At 41.1% G+C, this 19,055-nt stretch overlaps 1 long non-coding RNA gene across 1 annotated transcript in view; it reads left to right on the plus strand.

Annotated features, from left to right (window-relative positions):
- LOC116534902 overlaps positions 1 to 17,774 on the plus strand; it is a 20,334-nt gene extending 2,560 nt beyond the window's left edge. Inside the window, exons 2-3 of the long non-coding RNA XR_004261938.1 lie at positions 15,121 to 15,126; positions 17,671 to 17,774. This is a non-coding gene — a long non-coding RNA (uncharacterized LOC116534902). The remainder of the gene's footprint in view (positions 1 to 15,120; positions 15,127 to 17,670) is intronic.
- Positions 17,775 to 19,055: the final 1,281 nt, after the last annotated feature.

Below are 19,055 nucleotides of genomic sequence, written 5' to 3' on the forward strand. Positions count from 1 at the left end.
CAGTCCGTTGCTACCGCAGCAGTCTGGTCCGCCATTACTGAGGCAGTTCGCTGCTACTGAGGCAGCCTGGTCCACCTCTACTGAGGCCGTCCACTGCTACCTAGGCAGTCTGGTCTGCCATTACCGAGGCAGTTCGCCGCTACTCCATGTGTCTTTATTATAGAAGGATTTATAATCCTTTGGGTGCACTGCCTTTCACAATGGCTGAACTAATTTACACACCCACCAACAGTGTAAAAGTATTCCTATTTCTTCACATCCTCTCCAGCATCTGTTGTCTTCTGATTTTTTAATGATTGCCATTCTAACTAGTATAAGATGGTATCTCAATGTGGTTTTGATTTGCATTTCTCTAATGACTGACACCAGATTCTTAAGGACTGTTCTTAGAGCATCCAACTCACTACCATTTTATTGTCCTCTGTGTTAATCAGGGTTCTCCAGAGAAACAGAAAAAACAAGACGTGTGTATACAGAAAGGTTTACTTAAAGAAATTGACTCTTGATTGTGGAGACTTGGTGAGCTTAAAATCGGACGGGGTAGGCTGGGGACCTAGGGAAGAGTTTCAGTTTGAGTCCAAAGGCTGTCTGCTGGCAGAATTCCTTCTTATGTAGGGGAAGTCAGTCTTTGTTCTATTTAGGGCTTCAACAGAGTGGATGAAGCCCACCCACATGGCAGTCTGCTTCACTCAGAGTCCCCTGATTTAAATGTTAATCTTATCCCAGACACCATTGCAGGAATATTCAGAATAATGCTTGACCAAATCTCTGGGTGCTACGGTCCAGGTAAATTGCCATATAAAATTAATCGTCACATACCCATTGCTAGACTGTGGGGTCCTCTAGGGAAGGGACTATCTTTTTTCTTTCTCTCCAACATTCAGAAATGAACATATAACAGGTACTCAATATATTCATCCCGAAATGCTTTCAAAAACAGTATTCCTTTTATTCCTACTGCAATTATCTGGGGTAGGCATATGCATTCTCCTCTTCTTTAATAAGAGGACACAGAGGCTTAAAGAAATATACCCAATATCACAAACCAGATAAGTGGCAGAGTTCTAGGCTCCGTGCTTTTTGTACTATATAGCACAATGTCCTTTGATTTGATAAAAATGACAGTGGAGGTGGTCTGGGGTCTTGGGTATTCTTAATAAATATCTTACAGAAACTGTTATTCAAAATCTAGCTCAATGGTGGCCTGCAACAATGAGAATTTTATTAAGACCTATCATTTGTCTATCAAAATCAATCAGCTATTTTCTGAACAGCTGTTAAATGCCTGTCCTTGACTGGAGACGGGTGATTGATGTATTTTTCTATCCATCTATTCATTCATTCCTCAATTTCTCCACCTTCTCCTCCCTCTCTCCCTGCAGCCAATACTTACTGAACATCTGCCATGCACCAGGCCCCGGGGGAGATGCTGGGGGCACAGAGATGGCTAAGACCTGGTCCTGTTCTCAAGATGTTCATAGTTAGGGTGGTGGTGGGGGGAAGCAGGTGTGTCATCCACTAGCCATAAAGGTTCAACTGAAGCACGCATCTCTGGAGACAGGGAAGCCTGTGAGCATCATCATGCCTGTAATCCCAGCAGTGACTTGGGATCAAGCAGGAAAGCAGTGAGATTGACCCCCGGGATTCTCAGGCATGTTACAAGCAGGAGAGAGAGAATGAAGGATGGTGTGCTATTCTTTGTCCTTTATTTGAGTCTGAGAAAGGCCATATATCTTTGCTAAGGGCAGCATTGCCCCCGACAGCCTGATCTTTTTAGCATTTTTATCATCATCATCATCATCATTAATTATTATATGAAAATTTATCACCAGATATTCAGAATCATTCAGTTGTAGCAGGCTATTTGGAGCTTCCCTTTGCTTCCATCTTTCTTCCTTTCTCAGCACCTAACCCCAAAACCACATGGAGACAGTTGCCCAATTACTCTCAATTGAGTTCTCTTTACAGTGTTTTTCTTGGACAGCTCCACCTGCCAAGGCTGCTGGGTGGAAGATAGCTTTCATCCACATCAGCTTTATGAGGACCTCTGAACATTCTCGCACACTGTTTTATGTGCTTGGCACACTCTTCTTTATACATGGCTCTTCCTTATCCTTTTGTGTCCTAACTCAGATGTCACCTCTTTGGAAAGACTATCCCTTTACCCCTCCCAATTAGAAGTAGCTCCTTGCTCATTTGCTTCTCACTGTTTCTTATTGTATGGTTTATTTAATTGCAGAAGGCCTCCCCCATTAGAATACAAGCTCTATGAGGGCAGTGACCTCTGTCTTCTTCAATGTGCTGAGAACAGTGCCTTGCATGTACAGAGTGTTCTGTTCAATATTTATTGAATGACTGCAAGAATGGTTGAAACCACATATCCTGTCCCTGCATGGCACAGCACCTCTGACCCTCTGTCCCTGCTAGAACAGCCTCATGACAAGTGACTCATTACCTCCCACTCCTCATTCAGGTGGTTCTGATTCAGGGCTGATAGAAAACCCTTCGTGGACAGCAGAACCTTGAGTGGAGGTTTCCCAGCTATGCTGAGCCATCCACCCTGAATCCTTTTTGCACCTTCCTATGGGCTGGGTGGTGATATACTCTTGCTGTCTCCTGCCCACATTCCCAACTAGACTGTGAGCTTCTCAAGGCCTTGACATGCTATTTCATATCCCTGACAGCACTAGGTCTTCAGAAAATACCTGTAGGTTATCCAATTGTGATTATTTAAAAGCCTATAACATCCAGATTTGGATAGAGTCAAGCAGCAATCTGCTCATCCCCCATCTACAAGGGACAAACTCCTAATAGTATAGTGGAGTGAATATGAATTTGATTTTGGGAGTTAGTTAGTTGGATATAAGTTCGGGCTCTGCTACTGTGACTTCAGGCAAGTCACTTAACCTATCTGAGACTCAATTACCTTATCTGTAAAATGGGCATAATAGCAGTACTTGTTTTCAAGAGCTCATGAATGGAGGAAGGTGTCCTGGACATGTCTGGAGAGCCAGAGGGATAGGGAAGAATTATTTTCAAGCTGCTGCCACATTACAAATGCTTATTGAACATGGTGGCCTCTTAAGAGCAGGAAGAATCTTGCTGCTGGTGGGTGGCAGAGGATGGTGACAGGGATAGGAATAATATGAATATAATAAATATCTCAATAAGGACCTAGAGGGTTGCTGTGTCTTGCAGGGTCATACAGATTTGGGGGTCTCCATCACAGCCTTGGAACGCCAGGTAAAAGGTAGACTGTGCTAAGCTGCCTGCTCTGTTTAATATAAGTGACCTCTATAATAATCTTAGAAAGGTTTCCCCCAAGAATGATTAAAATAAAAACACATATGTCGACTCATAGTCACATAAACTGGCATGTAAACAGTGAAACTTCTAAATTTACCAGACTGTGAAATCTTTGAAGGGAAAGATTGGTGAAGGTTTATCATGGGGTCCCTGTTGCCTGCAAGACACCACACATAGCATAAGCACTCAGGAGATGTGCTTGATTGAATAAACGAATTTGGAGGCTGGGAGTGGTGGCTCACACCTGTAATACCAACATTTTGGGAGGCCAAGGCAGGAAGATCACTTGAGGCCAGTCTGGGCAACATAGTGAGACCCCATCTCTATAAAATAAAAAAATTAGCTGAGCATGGTGGCATGTGCCTGATAGTCCTAACTACTCGGGAGGCTAATGCAGGATTGCTTGAGTCCAGGAGTTCAAGGCTACAGTGAGCTGTGACTATGCCACTGCACACCAGCCTGGGGGACACAGTGAGAACTTGTCTCTGAAAAAATAAATAATAGAAAACAAATGTGAAACTTGATATTTGAGAAGTATATAATTCTTATCTTCCTATCTCCTCATATTTAAGAAGTATGTACTTCTTATGTAATTTCCATAGTAGCAGTTACTCATGGTGGGAGGATTCAACTTTGTTACAAGGATTGCCTGAAGCTTGGGCCAGGTAGCTCTGACTTGGGCTCGGTGTCAGAGCGGGGTGCATTGCTAGAAGTGTGCTCTTACTCATGAACAGAGGCTGGGGGAAGCAAGGTGGTTGGAAGAAGCTGCTTAGAAACTCAGAATTGAGAAAGACCTTCAGAGCTCAGTGGTACCAGCCCTTCCTACTAGCACATGGAAATCTGACATTGACTAATTATTTTTCTTTTAATATTTTTATTTTTAATTATGATGAATGTATATTAGTAATACATATTTAAGGGGGTATGTGTAATTTTTGATACAAACATACAATGTATAATAAATCATAATTGGGATATTCATCACCTCAAGCATTTATCATTTTTTTGTGTGAGGAACATCCCAATTCCACTCCTTTAGTCATTTTGAAATTTATAGTAATTTATTGGTTACTGTAGTCACCCTATTGTGCTACTGAAACTAGATCTTATTCCTTCCAACTCTGTTTTTGTTGAAGAGGGCACTATAAAAATGGAAAGATATTCCATATTTATGGATTGAAGAACCAGTATTGTTAAAATGTCCATACTACCTAAAGTGATCTATAGATTTTCCAATTCTTTTTAAAGGTCTCCAAGGATGGAGGCCACCATTTCTCCACTGGTGGCTCTTATGACTGTCTCTCTTGCTGTGCTGAGAGGAAACATCTCATTTTTGGGCCCCTAGGAAAGTGCAAAGGAGAGCTCAGCATATTTACTGCAATGCATTTACAGTACTTTAACCAGCAATGACTAAGACACCCCATGTAGGCCTTACAAATGAAGAAGGTCCAACAGGACAGGCAGATGACAGTATTCTGAAAGCTCCATCACCAACTATTGATGTTCTGACCCAGCTGGCATTGTTAACTCCAGGTGGCCAGGATGAAATAACCAAATGTTCCATGGATGAGTAGAACGTGGCCATTAGGTGCTCAACACGGCTAGCCACACTGGGTTTGGAAGGTGAGTTTGTATCTTGACATTTGGGAGGCCACAGCAGAGCTAGGGATTAGGAAAATGCCTCCAGCATTGGGTACACAGTATGAATGCTAAGATCTTCTGGGAAAACTAGGTGGGTGATTGGATTAAACTCAGAATAGTGATTAAAGGAGGGCTCTAATACAAATAGCAATAATTGCAGTCATTAAGTTTTAATGACGAAAATAGCTTTTTGAAAAAGGCATTTGTAATATGCAAGGTGTTCTGCTAAGCCATTTGTACGTATTATCTCAGTTAATATTCTCAACAAACTATGAGTTGAATACCATTATTATGCCTATTTTACAGATAAGGAAACTGAGGTACATAGAGGTTCAATAACTTGCCAGGCCCTGTGTTAAACACTTACTAACAGTGGTTATTAACTTTCAGTGATTTTGTCTTCCAGGGGAGATTTGATAATATCTGCAGACATTTTTTTGTTCTTACATGGTATGGGGGGAGTGTTCTATTGACATCTAATAGGTGGAGGCCCAGAATTCTGCCAAGTATTCTATAGTGGATAGGACAGTCTGCTGCCTCTGACTCCAACAAAAACTCAGCTCAAAATGTCAATAATGTTCAGGTTGAGAAACCTTGCTTTATATAAGCTATCTAATTTAATTCTTTTTTAAAAATTAATTCTAAGTTTCCAGGTATATGTGCAGGATGTGCAGGCTTGTTACATAGGTAAATGTGTGCCATGGTGATTTGCTTTACCCATCAACCCATCACCTAGGTATTAAGCCCAGCATGCATTAGCTATTTTTCTTAATGCTCTCCCTCCCCTCACCCCACTCCCCAACAGGCACCAGTGTGTGTTACTCCCTCTCTGTGACCCTGTGTTCTCATTGTTCAGCACCCACTTATAAATGAGAACATGTGGTGTTTGGTTTTTTTGTTCCTACATTAGTTTGCTGATGATAATGGCTCCTAGCTTCATCCATGTCTCTGCAAAAGACATGTTCTCCTTCCTTTTTATGGCTGCATAGTATTCCATGGTGTATATGTACCACATTTTCTTTATCCAATCTATCATTGATGGGCATTTGGGTTGATTCCATATCTTTGCTATTGTGAGTAGTGCTGGAACTAACATATATGTGCATGTATCTTTGTAATAGAATGATTTACATTCCTTTGGGTATATACCCAGGAATGGGGTAGTTGGGTCAAATATATCTAATTTAATTCTTACAGCAACACTGATGAATACATTGAGGCTCACAGGGGTGAAGTCCCCTACCCAAGGCCACACAACTAGTGGCAGGACTGTGGTTTGAAGCTATGTGCATCTAATTCCCAAGCTAGTGCTTATACCTATTCAGATGGATGGCTCCAAATGAATTGGTACCCAATTTCAGGGATGGAGGAGGCTTGGGCTTGGGAAATTGGATGCTGAAGCACTGTTAAGAAGATTTGGACATTACCAGGGGTAAGCCACAATTTGGGGCATATCATGGGAGAACAATGGTGAGCTTGGGGAATTGTGTCTTTGCTTGACATCAAGTGAAGGTCGTGTCAGCACCAAGCATCTTTGGATGGGAGAAGGACATCACATAATGAACTTGGAATGTATGTTGGCTGCACATTTTTTTCAATCATTGATTCAGTGTTTTTTGGGCACCAACTCTGTGCTTGGTGCTGTGATGTAACGGGCAAAGGAGCCAGGCCAACTTCTTGCCCCTATGGAACATGTATTCAAGTGGGGGAGATGGACAATATGTCAACCAACAAATACAGAACGAATATACAGCATGATTATCACCTTGAGGAAAATAAGTAGCATGTTGTAACCTGGGTAATGGGTTGGTGGATATTTTATACAGGGAGTCAGGAAAGTCTTTCCAAGGTAGGACCATGTAAACCATATGAAGGCTGGGAAGAAGCCAGGAAAAACAATGTCAAGCAGCAGGAACAGCAAGGACAGGGATGTGTGGCAGGAACAGACCCAATGTGTTCTAGCAACAGACAAGGGTAATATATAGAGCTATTCAAAATACCAGTCTATGAGAAGGTAAGGAACTTGCGCCAGAGTATACATTAATGCACTGCTTCCTTCATTGAGAAGGTCTAAGGTCTTAGTTCATTTATGTTTCTATAATGCATGTTTACTTGCCCCACAGTTCTGCAGGCGTACAAGAAGCATGGCACTAACATACCTCTGATGAGGGGGTCAGGCTGTTTCCAATCATGGCAGAAGGGCAAGGGGAGGAGCTGGTGTGTGCAGATATCATATGGTGAGGGAGGTGGAAAGGTGGGTGGAGGGAGGTGCCAATTTCTTTTAAACAACCAGCTCTTGAGGGAACTCTCATGGAAACAAAGTCGTTCATGAGGGATCTGTCCCCATGACCCAAACACTTCCCATTAGGTCCCACCTCCAACATTGGGGATATTTCAACATTAGATTTGTAGGGGTCAAACACACCATATTCAAACTTACAGCATCTAACTATGAAAAAATGTCAGTGGAATTAAGCAGTGTGCTTAGTGGTGTAGTTAATTGACATTCTTTCCCAAGTGCCTCATCTCATCATAGACGGGTTAATTTTGTGGATGGTAGGTGGTCCAGGGCCACCCACTGAGTAACACTGAAGGAGGCAGGGGCTGTTGGTGTTCTGCTCATAAACTCCCCAGATTCCCCACCTTTTGCTGGCACAGCTCTCAGGCATGTCCTCATAGAGATTCCCCAGCAGAACTGAGCCCCAGTTGTCTGCAGAGGTAACCCACTCATTAATGCGCCCTGCCTTAGCTTTCCTCTGTTTTGTATTGCACTTTTCCCACTCCCTCATGATGCTTTCTGGGATCACTTCCCAAATTATCTATTTGAAACCAAATCCTTGTCTCCAGGTTTGCTTCTGGGTGAACCACACTAGAGAGTATGGCTGGAATGTAACAAGAGGGTGCCTGGTGTGGTGGACATCAGAGACCTGTGCTGGGCCAAGGTCATGCAGATCATACAGACCATGAGAAGAAACTTGGACTTGATTCGAAGTGTGTGGGAGCCACTAAAGAGTTTTAAGCAGGGGAGGGATATTACATGACCCAATTTATAATTCCAAACACTTCTTTGGTTGCAATTCATGGAATGGATTGGACAGGAGCAAAAGTAGAAGTAGGCAATGAGTTAGGAAGTTTTTTTTGCAGCAGCCCAGGGCAGGGCTGATGTTAGCTAGGGGTGAAGAGATGGAGGTACCTGCCGAGATCTAAGATATATTTTGGGGGACAAACCAATAGGACTTGCTGGTGGATGGATGGTTGGGGACAGGGAGAGGGAGGGGTCAAAGATGATGCCTTGATTTCTGGACCTTTGGTGGGGATTAAAGAAGCCAGGAGGTATTCTGCCATGAAAGGCATTCAGGAAGTGGATAATTAGGGAGAGCTTCTCTGCTTTGATAGCCCCCCGTATTTAGCTACACTGGCTTATTCATGCAATGAGTAAGTATGAACTGTATATAACTGAGTAGAATCTCTGAGATAATCTCTGTAAAATCACCACCACAGCCACAAAGAGAAGCTGTTCCCTTTACTTCACCAAGCATAGGGGCATTAACTTAACAGACTAAAAAATGAAGTGTAAGTCCAGCCCAGTGACTGTGACAGCTGCTGATAAGGTCACACAAAGGGGAATGCCCTCAAAGTGAAACGAGGGATGCTGAAGACAGGATAGAGACCTGGGACCAACGCTCTGAACTGCAATAGCCAGGAGCTTCTAAACCGCCATCCCCAAAGCATAGAAGGAAAGTGTACATTTCCCAAGATCTGGCTGCAAAGGGAGAAAGTGAAGAGGAGACCCTGGGCCATGTTTTATTCAGAGTGTGACTTGTCCTGGACAGGGTGTCTGAAACAAAACACGACCAATAATACTGATGTTTTAACAAACAGACCAATACCACTTAAACACACCAAATGATAGTTTCTGTAGGAAGCAATTTCCTTGGATGTCCTACAGTTTTTTCTTTTCTCTCTCTTTCTTTCTTTCTTTCTTTCCTTCCTTTCTTTCTTTCTTTCTTTCTTTCTTTCTTTCTTTCTTTCTTTCTTTCTTTCTTTCTTTCTTCTTTCTTTCTTTCTTTCTTTCTTTCTTTCTTTCTTCTTTCTTTCTTTCTTTCTTTCTTTCTTTCTCTCTCTCTTTCTTTCTTCTTTCTTTCTTTTCTTTCTTCTCTTTCCTTCCTTCCTTCCCTCCCTCCCTCCCTCCTTCCTTCCTTCCTTCCTTTCTTTTTTCTTTTTCTCTCTCTCTCCCCCACTTCCTCCTTCCCTCCCTCCCTCCCTCCCTCCCTTCCTTCCTTCCTTCCTTCCTGTCTCCTTTCTTTCTTCCTTCTCTTTCTTTCTTTCAAGGCAGGGTCTCACTCTGTCACCCAGACTGGATTGCATTAGCATGACCATAGCACATTGCAGCCTCAAACTCCTGGGCTCAAGTGATCCTCCTGCCTTGGCTTCCCAAAGCACCACAGGCGTGAAGGAATGTGTTTTCTTTTTGGCAAAATTGGGAAATCTAGAAAACCACAAAAAGCAAAATAAAAACACTTGTATCCCATCACCTAGAGATAACTACATGTATCAAGCATGTAATCCCAGCACTGTTTTTATGGGATCATTAATAACTATACTTATTTAGTGTTAGCTGTGTGTTTTCTTAACATATGTGTTTCCTTCTTTGGTCTAATTTTTTCTCAACATGAATTTGTGAAGTAGTTGTATTTTTTTTTTTTTCATTTTTACAGATAAAAAACAGGCTCAGAGTAATGTGACTTACTTAAGGTCAAACTCACTGTTCATTCTCTTGTATAAAATACTTTTTCCTTTTAACAATATATTATAAGCTTTTCCTCCACAATTCAATATATTTCTACAACATTATTAAGATTTTTAAAAGTTTAATTTTATAAGAAGGTAATACATTCATGGAGTGAAAAATATATGAACAGGTTGGTTGGAATGTAAATTAGTTCAACTGCTGTGGAAGACAGTGTGGTGATTACTCAAAGACCTAGAACCAGAAATATCATTTGACACAGCAATCTCATTACTGGGTATATACCCAAAGGAATATAAATCATTTTGTTATAAAGATACATGCACATGTATGTTCACTGCAATACTATTCACAATAGCAAAGACATGGAATCAACCAAAAAACCCATCAGTGATAGTCTGGATGAAGAAAATGTGGTACATATAAATCATGGAATACTATGCAGCCATAAAAAGGAAGGAGATCATGTCCTTTGCCAGGACATGGATGGAGCTAGAAGCCATTATCATCAGAAAACTGATGCAGGAACAGAAAACCAAACACTGTTATGTTCTCACTTCTAAGTGGGAGCTGAACAATGAGAACATTTGGACATAGGGAGGGGAACAACACATGTTGGGGCTTGTTGGGGGATGTGGGGGTAGAGAGAACATCAGGATAAATAGCTAATGGGTGTGGGACTTGATACCTAGGTGATGAGTTGATAGGTGCAACAAACCACCATGACACATGTTTACCTATGTAACAAACCTGCATGTCCTGCACAAGTATCCATGTATAGCAGAACTTAAACTAAAATTATGTGTATATATTGTAATTTATATTATAATAAAATTACATATATATTATAATTATATATATATATATATAAACAGGTTTATAGTAAAGAGTTTCCTTTCACCCTTGTTCCCCCTCTGACTAGACCTCCTACCAATTACTAGTTCTTTCTTGTGTCTCTTTCCAGAATCTCCTTATGATTATATAAAGAAATAGATTCATCGGTGTCTCTACAAAGAACATGAACTTGTCATTTTTTTATGCCTGCATAGTATTCCATGGTGTTGATGTGCCACATTTTCTTTGTCCAGTCTATCATTGATGGGCATTTGGGTTGGTTCCAAGTCTTTGCTATTGTAAACAGTGCCACAACAGACATACATGTGCATTTGTCTTTATAATAAAATGATTTATAATCCTTGGGGTATATACCCAGTAATGGGATTGCTGGGTCAAATGGAATTTCTATTTCTAGATCCTTGAGGAATCGCCACATTGTCTTCCATAATGGTTGAACTAATTTACACTACCACCAACAGTGTAAAAGTGTTCCTTTGTCTCCACATCCTCTCCAACATCTGTTGCCTCCAGATTTTTTAATGATCACCATTCTAACTGGCGTGAGATGTTATCTCAATGCAGTTTTGATTTGCATTTCTCTAATGATCAATTATGATGAGCATTTTTCATATGTTTGTTGGCTTCATATATGTCTTCTTTTGAAAAATGTCTGTTCATATCCTTCACCCACTTTTGAATAGGTTTCTTTGTTTTTTTCTTGTAAATAACCATCATTCTCAGCAAACTGACACAAGAACAGAAAACCAAACACCGCATATTTTCACTCATAGGTGGGTGATGAACAATGAGAACACTTGGGCACAGGGAAGGGAATAACACCCACAGGGCTAGGTCAGGGGTGTGGTGGAGGGGAGGGGAGGGAAGGGACAGTGTCAGGGAGCAGGGAGGATGGGGAGGGATAACATTGGGAGAAATGCCTGATGTAGGTGATGGGGTGGGGTGGGGGGAATGGAGATAGCAAACCACCATGGCATGTATGTACCTACGCAACAATCCTGCAGGATGCAGGAAGTGCACGTGTACCCCAGAGCCCAAAGTACAATTAAAACAAAACAAAGCAAGACAAAACAAGAAATATATGTGTTTTTATTTTTCTGCAAATATTACATGCAATAAACACTGTTCCTCACCTTGCTTTTTCACTTAACAAAGTATCTGGGGGAATTTTCTATATAAAATATATAGAGAACTATTCTCATTTCTTTGTGCCACTCTACAGTAATCTATATGAATATACTACAATTTATTTAACCAGTTCACTATTGATGGACATTTGAATATTTTCCTCCATATTTTGCCCTTTGAATAACTATGTGATGAAGAACATCGCAAATGAGCCATTTTATATTTTTAAAAGGTTCCATAGTACTCCTGTTGAGTGATATGCTGCAATTCATTTAACAAATCTACTAAGGATGAATATTTAGGTTGTTTCTGGGCTTCTCTTATGATAAATAATGTATTGTGAACATTCTTTACCATAAGCCCTTGTGCTCACTTTTGATCTTTAAGGGAAATGTTATGAAGATCCTTGAGACTTTGAATACATACTGCACACCTACCTCCAGGAAAAGCAGTGACAGTTGCTGGTGGCTGGGTCTGAGAAGGCTGATGTCTGGTAAAAGTTCCCAAAAGGACCTTCTTGGGAGATGGCAGCTGGAGGTGCATGAAAGGAATGAGGAAGGGTAGCTCAAGCCACAGGTTAGGAGAAACCAGAGCTGGAAAGTCCTTCAGACATCATTACCAAGAAAGTGGTTACCATGCTTAGTGAGACGAAAAGCCTTGCCTGAGCTCATATTGGCTGGAGCTGGGACTGAGTCTTATGACTTCTGAGTCACTGCTCAGGCCATAGCTCAGTGATTGGGGCATGAGCTCTGAACCCAGACCACCTGGTTTTGAATTCTCTTAAATCTTTACTAGCTTTGTGCTTTGGCACATGGTATCATATCTCTTTCAGGCTCTCTTTGCTAGCTTCATGCTTTGGCACATGGTACCATACCTCTTTCAGGCTTATATTCCTTATCTGTTAAATAGAACACACTCCATTTAATTGTTGTAAGAAATTAAAGTAAATAATCTGGTATAGGACAGTGGCCAGCACACATTTAATATATTTTTTAATGTTATTAAATCTATCTGTCATCATTATCATTATCAATTTATTCCTGGTGTCTCTGAGTTAATGCAAATAAAAATGAGCAACATGGGAGTTACTTTCTAGGTACCAAGTCAGACTCAGGCTGCTGATTTGATGGCTGTAGGGATGTCCTAATATCTCCAAAGATCTAAGCACTTATTCTGCTGTAGGCCTCTTCTCCAAGCCTTGAAGTTCTGGAGGCAGAGGTCTTGGGGATGAGCAGGGGGAAAGATAGTTTCCATCCATTTCTTTTTTTATTAATACAAATATTCATACATATTTATGGGATACATATGATAGTTTATTACAGTTTGTCATAGATACTGCATAATGATCAAGTCAGGGTATTTGGGGCGTCCATCACCTCGGAGATTTATCATCTCTATGTGATTGTGATGGAAATATTTCAAGCCCTCTCTTCTAGTTATATTGAAATATATGATACACTGTTGTTAACTATAGTCACCCTACTCTGCTATCAAACATTAGAACTTATCCCTTCCATCTAACATCTAACTGTATGTTTGTACCCATTTGCCAACCTCTCTTTATCCCTCCCCCAATGCCTTTCCTGATATCTCCATTTCTTCTTTGCTTATCTTCTAGAAGGTTGTACCACTTTGACTAATTAAAGGTACACTTCACTTTGTGAAACCCCAATGGTCTCCTGGTAGTGCAGGGCTTTCTCACTGCTGGTGTAATCTGGTCCACTAATCTGGTCCACTAATTCAGCAAATATGTATTAGTACTAAGGGTCCACTATATGTAAGATGTTAAGGATTCAATGTTGAAAAAACATTTGACAATTGCTTAAACAAAGCTCAGTGTGTAGCAGGGGTGTATCAGTCAGTTATTGCAGTATAACAAACAACTCTAACATTTTAGTAGCATGCAGCAATAAGCTTGATTTTGCTCATGCCTCTGTGGTTGGCTAGGGTGTGACTGATATTGCTGGGCTCAGTGGGGCATTCTAAATTGCAGGGTGAGTCTGGGCCTAATCCACATGACTCTTGTTCTCTTGTGCCAGAGGACTAGCTGGGCATGTGCTTCTCATGGTGATGGCAGAAGCACAAAAGGCCTCTTAAGCTCTAGATTCAGAAGTGGCACACCATCACTTCCACCCATATTCCATCAGCGAAAGCAACTCATATGGCTGAGATCAAAGTTAGGGGGTGGAGGTTGCAAAACCACACAGCAAAAGGTGCAGGCACAGGGAAGGATCAAGAATTGGGGACAATTTTCCAGTCTGTCACAGAGGAAGACAGACATTAATCCACTCGTCCCACAACAATGTAATTATAAGCTATGACTCATTCTGTGAAGGAAAATTCCTGAGTATGATAGGGAGAACTGACCTGGTTAGAGGCACTAGGGACAAGTTTCCTGAAGAAATGATGTTTAGGATGAGAGCTCAGGGATGACAGGGAAGACATCCAGGAAGAGGAAACAGCACATGTGAATTTCCCAGGTCAGGTAGAAGCTCATGTTCTGAGTAAGGGAGAGGGAGTGAGATGAGGTTGGAGAAGTGGGCAGAGACCATATAGAAACTCTTGTATTCATCCATTTTTGCACTGCTATAAAGAAATACCTGAAACTGGATAATTTATAAAGCAAAGAGGTTTAATTGGCACACAGTACTGCTGGCTGTACAGGAAGCATGGCTGGGGAGGCCTCAGAAAAGTTACAATCAAGGTGGAAGGCAAAGGGGAAGCAAGCACGTCTTACAGGGCCAGATCAGGAGGAATAGAGAGAAGGAGGAGGTGCCACACACTTTTAAACAACCAGATCTTGTGAGCACTCACTCACTGTCATGAGAACACCACGGAGAAATAAATCTGCTCCCATGACCCAATCACCAGTCCTACCTCCAAACAGGCATTATATTTCAAGATGAGATTTGGGCAGGGACACTAATCCAAACCATATCACCCCTGAAATCCCTGCCAAGGATTTTGATCTTGGTCCTAAGAGCAGCTATTGTCTTGAAAATAAAGATCACTGACTCCTTGTTTGTTCCTTTGCTAGGAGCATGCCCACCCTTATCCTTGCACAGTCCTGTTCATCCTTCAGGGCACATCAGGAATATCACCTTCAGTAGCATTTTAGCTTCTCTGGTGTTATGGACTGAGTGTTTATGTCCAACCCTTATCCTTGCATAGTCCTGTTCATTCTTCAGGGTGCATCAGGAATATCACCTTCAGAAGCATTTTAGGTTCTCTGGTGTTATGGACTGAGTGTTTATTTCCCCCTCAAATTCATATGTTGAAATCCTAATGCCTAATACGATGGTATTTAGGAGGCAGGGCCTTCGAGAGGCAATTAGGTTTTGAGGCTTGAGACCCCATGAATGGGAATAATGTCCTTATAAAAAGGGCTCCAGAAAGCTCTCCTGTGCCCTCTTTTCACTGTGTGAGGATAAAACAAGAAGTTAGCAGTCTGCAAGCTAAAAAGGCCTCATCCCTATCTGACGTTACTAGCATCTTGATCTTGGACTTCCAACCACCAGAATTGTGATAAATAAATTTATGTTGCTTACAATCCACCAAGTCTGTCACAGTCATACCTCATTTTATTGCATGTCACTTTATTGCACTTCACAGATATCGCACTTTCTACAAACTTAAGGTTTGTGGCAACCCTTGTGAGCATCAAGCAAATCTATCAGTCCCATTTTCCCAATAGCATGTGTTCACTTTGTGTCTCTGTGTAAAATTTTGGTAATTCTTGCAATATTTCAAGATTTCTTATTAAATATATAAAATGGTGATCTATAATCAGTGATCTTTGATAAAACTGTTGTAATTGTTTTTGGGCACTGTTAACCTCACCCATATAATAAGGCAAACTTAATCAAAAAAAGTTGTGTGTGTTCTGACTCCCATCACCCAATCATTCTCTGGTCTCTCCCCTCCTTCTCAGCTCTTCGTATTCCCTGAGACAAAAAAATATTGAAATTAGGCCAATTAATAACCTCACAATGGCCTCTAAGTGTTCAAATAAAAAAAAGAGTTGCATATCTGTCACTTCAAATCAAAAGCTAGCAATAATTAAGCTTAGAAGGCATGTCAAAAGCCAAGACAGGCCAGAATCTAGGCCTCTTGAGGCAAACAGTTAGCTAAGTTGTGAATGCAAACACAAGGCTCTTGAAGGAAATAAAAAGTTCTACTCCAGTGAGCACACAAATGATAAGAAAGTGAAACGGCGTTATTGCTGATTTGAAGAAAATTTTAGTAGTCTGGATAGAATATCAAACAGCCACAACATTCTCTTAAGCCAAAGCCTAACCCAGAGCAAGGCTCTAACTCTCTTCCACTCTACCAAGGCTGAGAGAGATGAAGAGGCTACAGAAGATAGGTTTGAAGCTAGCAGAAGTTAGTTCTTAAGGTTTAGGGAGAGAAGCCATCGCCATAACATAAAAGTGCGAGATGAAGCAGCAAGTGCTGATGGAGAAGCTGTAGCAAGTTACACAGAAGCTCTAGCTAAGATCATCGATGAAGGTGGCCACACTAAACAATAGGTTTTCAATGTAGATGAAACAGCCTTCTATTTGAAGAAGATGCCATATAAGTGACTAATAGCTAGAAAGGAGAAGTCAATGCCTGGCTTCACAGCTTCAAAGAACAGGCTGACTTTCTTGTTAGGGGCTAATGCAGCTGGTAACTTTAAGTTGAAGCCAAAGCTCATTTATCATTCCAAAAATCCTAGGTCTCTTGAGAATTAATACTAAATCACTCTGCCTTCGCTCTTTACATGGAACAACAAAACCTGGATGACAGCATATCTGTTTACATCCAGGCTTACTGAATATTTTAAGCCCATTGTTGAGACCTACTGCTAAAAACATTCCTTTCAAAATATTACTGCTCATTGACAGTGAACTTGGTCACCCGAAAGCTCTGGTAGAAATGCACAAAGAGATTAATGCTGTTTTCATGCCTGCTTACATAGCATCTACTTTGCAGCCCATGGACCAAGATTTCCAAGTCTTATTATTTAAGAAATACATTTTATAAGACTATGGTTGTCATAGATAGTGCTCCCTCTGATGTGTCTTGGCAAAGTCAATTGAAAACCTTCCGGAAAGTATTCATCATTCTTTTTTTTTTTTTTTTTTTTGAGACAGAGTCTCACTCTGCTGCTTAGGCTGGAGTACAGTGGCACCATCTCAACTTACTGCAACCTCCGCCTCCTGGGTTCAAGCAATTCTCCAACCTCAGCCTTCTGAGTAGCTGGGATTACAGGTGTGCACCACCACAAGTGGCTAATTTTTGTATTTTTAGTAGAGACGGAGTTTCACCATGTTGGCCAGGCTGGTCTTGAACTCCCAATATCAAGTGATCTACCCTCTTTGGCCTCCCAAAGTGCTGGGATTATAGGCATGAGCCACCATGCCCGGCCAGGATTCATCATTCTAAATGGCATTAAGAACACTTGTGATTCATTTGAGAAGGTCAAATATCAACTTTAGGAGGAGCTTAGAAAAAGCTGATTTCATCCCACATGGATAATTTTGAGGGGTTCAAGATTTCAGTGGAGGAAATCACTGCAGATGTGGTGAAAATAGGGAGAACTAGAGTTGGAAGTGAAGGTTGCAGAGGTGACTGAATTGCTGTAATCTCACAATAAAACTTTAGAGGATGAAAAGATGCTTGTTATACACACCAAAGAAAGTGGTTTCTTGAAATGGAATCCACTCCTGGTAAGGATGCTGTTTATGTTGTTGAGATGACAACAAAGTATTTAGAATGTTCTATAAACTTAGTAGATAAAGCAGCTGGCAGGATTTGAGAGGACTGACTCTGATTTTGAAAGAAGTTCTACTGTAGGTAAAATGCTGTCAAGCAGCATCACATGCTACAGAGAAACCTTTCATGAAAGGAAGAGTCAATTTATATGACAAACATCATTGTCATCTTATTTAGAAAAATTGCCACAGTCATCTCAACCTTCAGCAACTATCATCCTGATCAATCAACAGCCATCAACATTAAGGCAAGACCCTCCACCAGCAAAAGGATTACTACTCACTGAAGGCTCATATGATTGTTAGCAATTTTTAGCAATAAAACATTTTAAAATTAAGGTGTGTACATTGTTTTTTAAAGGCATAATGGAATGGCACTCTTAATAGACTGCAGTATAGTGTAAACATAGCTTTTATATGCACTGGGAAACCAAAGAATCTCGTGTGACTTACTCTATTGCAGAATTTGTTTTATTGCAGTGGCCTGGAAATGAACCCACAATATCTCTGAGGTATGCCTGTACTTTGTTGTAGCCCAAACTGACTAAAATACCTGGGCTGCTAGATGCTGTCTCTCTGGCTTTCCCTGTGCTGGATAACAATGTCTTTTGTGACCATGCTGGGTTGTCTTCATTGCAGGGCTGTGTGCTTTTGGAAGGCTGAGATTACTCTTACTCTTCTCTGCCTCTCCGGTGGCTGGCAACAGACCTTGGCCCAGATCAGTCGTGCAGGAAATGGTTATTGTTTTGAAAATTAAATAAGATAATGAATGCAGAAGTGCTTTGTAAAATATGAAGGATCACCACGTTATTACCATTCATGTCATCTAAATGCTGCTGTTGCTGTCTTCCCTGGTGGGAGGAGTGATCTCACTTATAAGAGGGGGTCTAGCATGGTGGGTGACAGAGACTAGCAAACTAAAGCCCTCTCTGGGGCCAGGGAGGTAAAACAAATGAATAAACCAGGGCTTGTGTAAAGCAATTAGGAGTGGTGGGGACTGGGGCAGACTGTAATAGAGCAGCTTCTATTCAGCTCCAGCCAATTACATCTAGGCAGGAATGTGGGCTGTAAGCTAACAGATCTGATTATTTTCAAGAGAAGCTAAAAATCCAGATTGTACTTGGGGCAATAGACATTCTTAAACATGGCAATTTAATTAAAATTAAAAAAACCCACTATATAAGTCAAACGGAACATAGCTAGTGGCGATTTAGGCCTATGGTCTTGGGTTTGTGACCTCTGGAGTTAATAGAATGTGCCTTGTAGCTAGACAAAGGCAGGTCTAAATCCCAGCTTATTTTCTTTCCTGCTTTGTTACATCAGGAAGACAACCTGAGTTCTCTGATCTTCAGTTTCCTCTTTTCCGAGATGGAGACAATGATAGGATATACTTCACAGGGTTGCAGTGAAATGTATTTAGTATAGGACCTGATATATCATAAGCACTCCATAATGATCCACAGTAATCACTCAATAATGATGTACAGTAAGCACTCAATAAGCCCTCAGAATATCACTGTCACTGCCGATTATTGCTACTGTTATCTCCCACCAGGTAGCTTGGAGTATGGGTTTTGGGGCAGGAACAGTCCTGTGCAGCTGGGGAAGAGAAGTTGGTG

Source organism: Sapajus apella, unplaced genomic scaffold (assembly GCF_009761245.1).
Source record: "Sapajus apella isolate SASKATOON/1434 unplaced genomic scaffold, GSC_monkey_1.0 scaffold90, whole genome shotgun sequence".
NCBI lineage: Eukaryota > Metazoa > Chordata > Mammalia > Primates > Cebidae > Sapajus > Sapajus apella.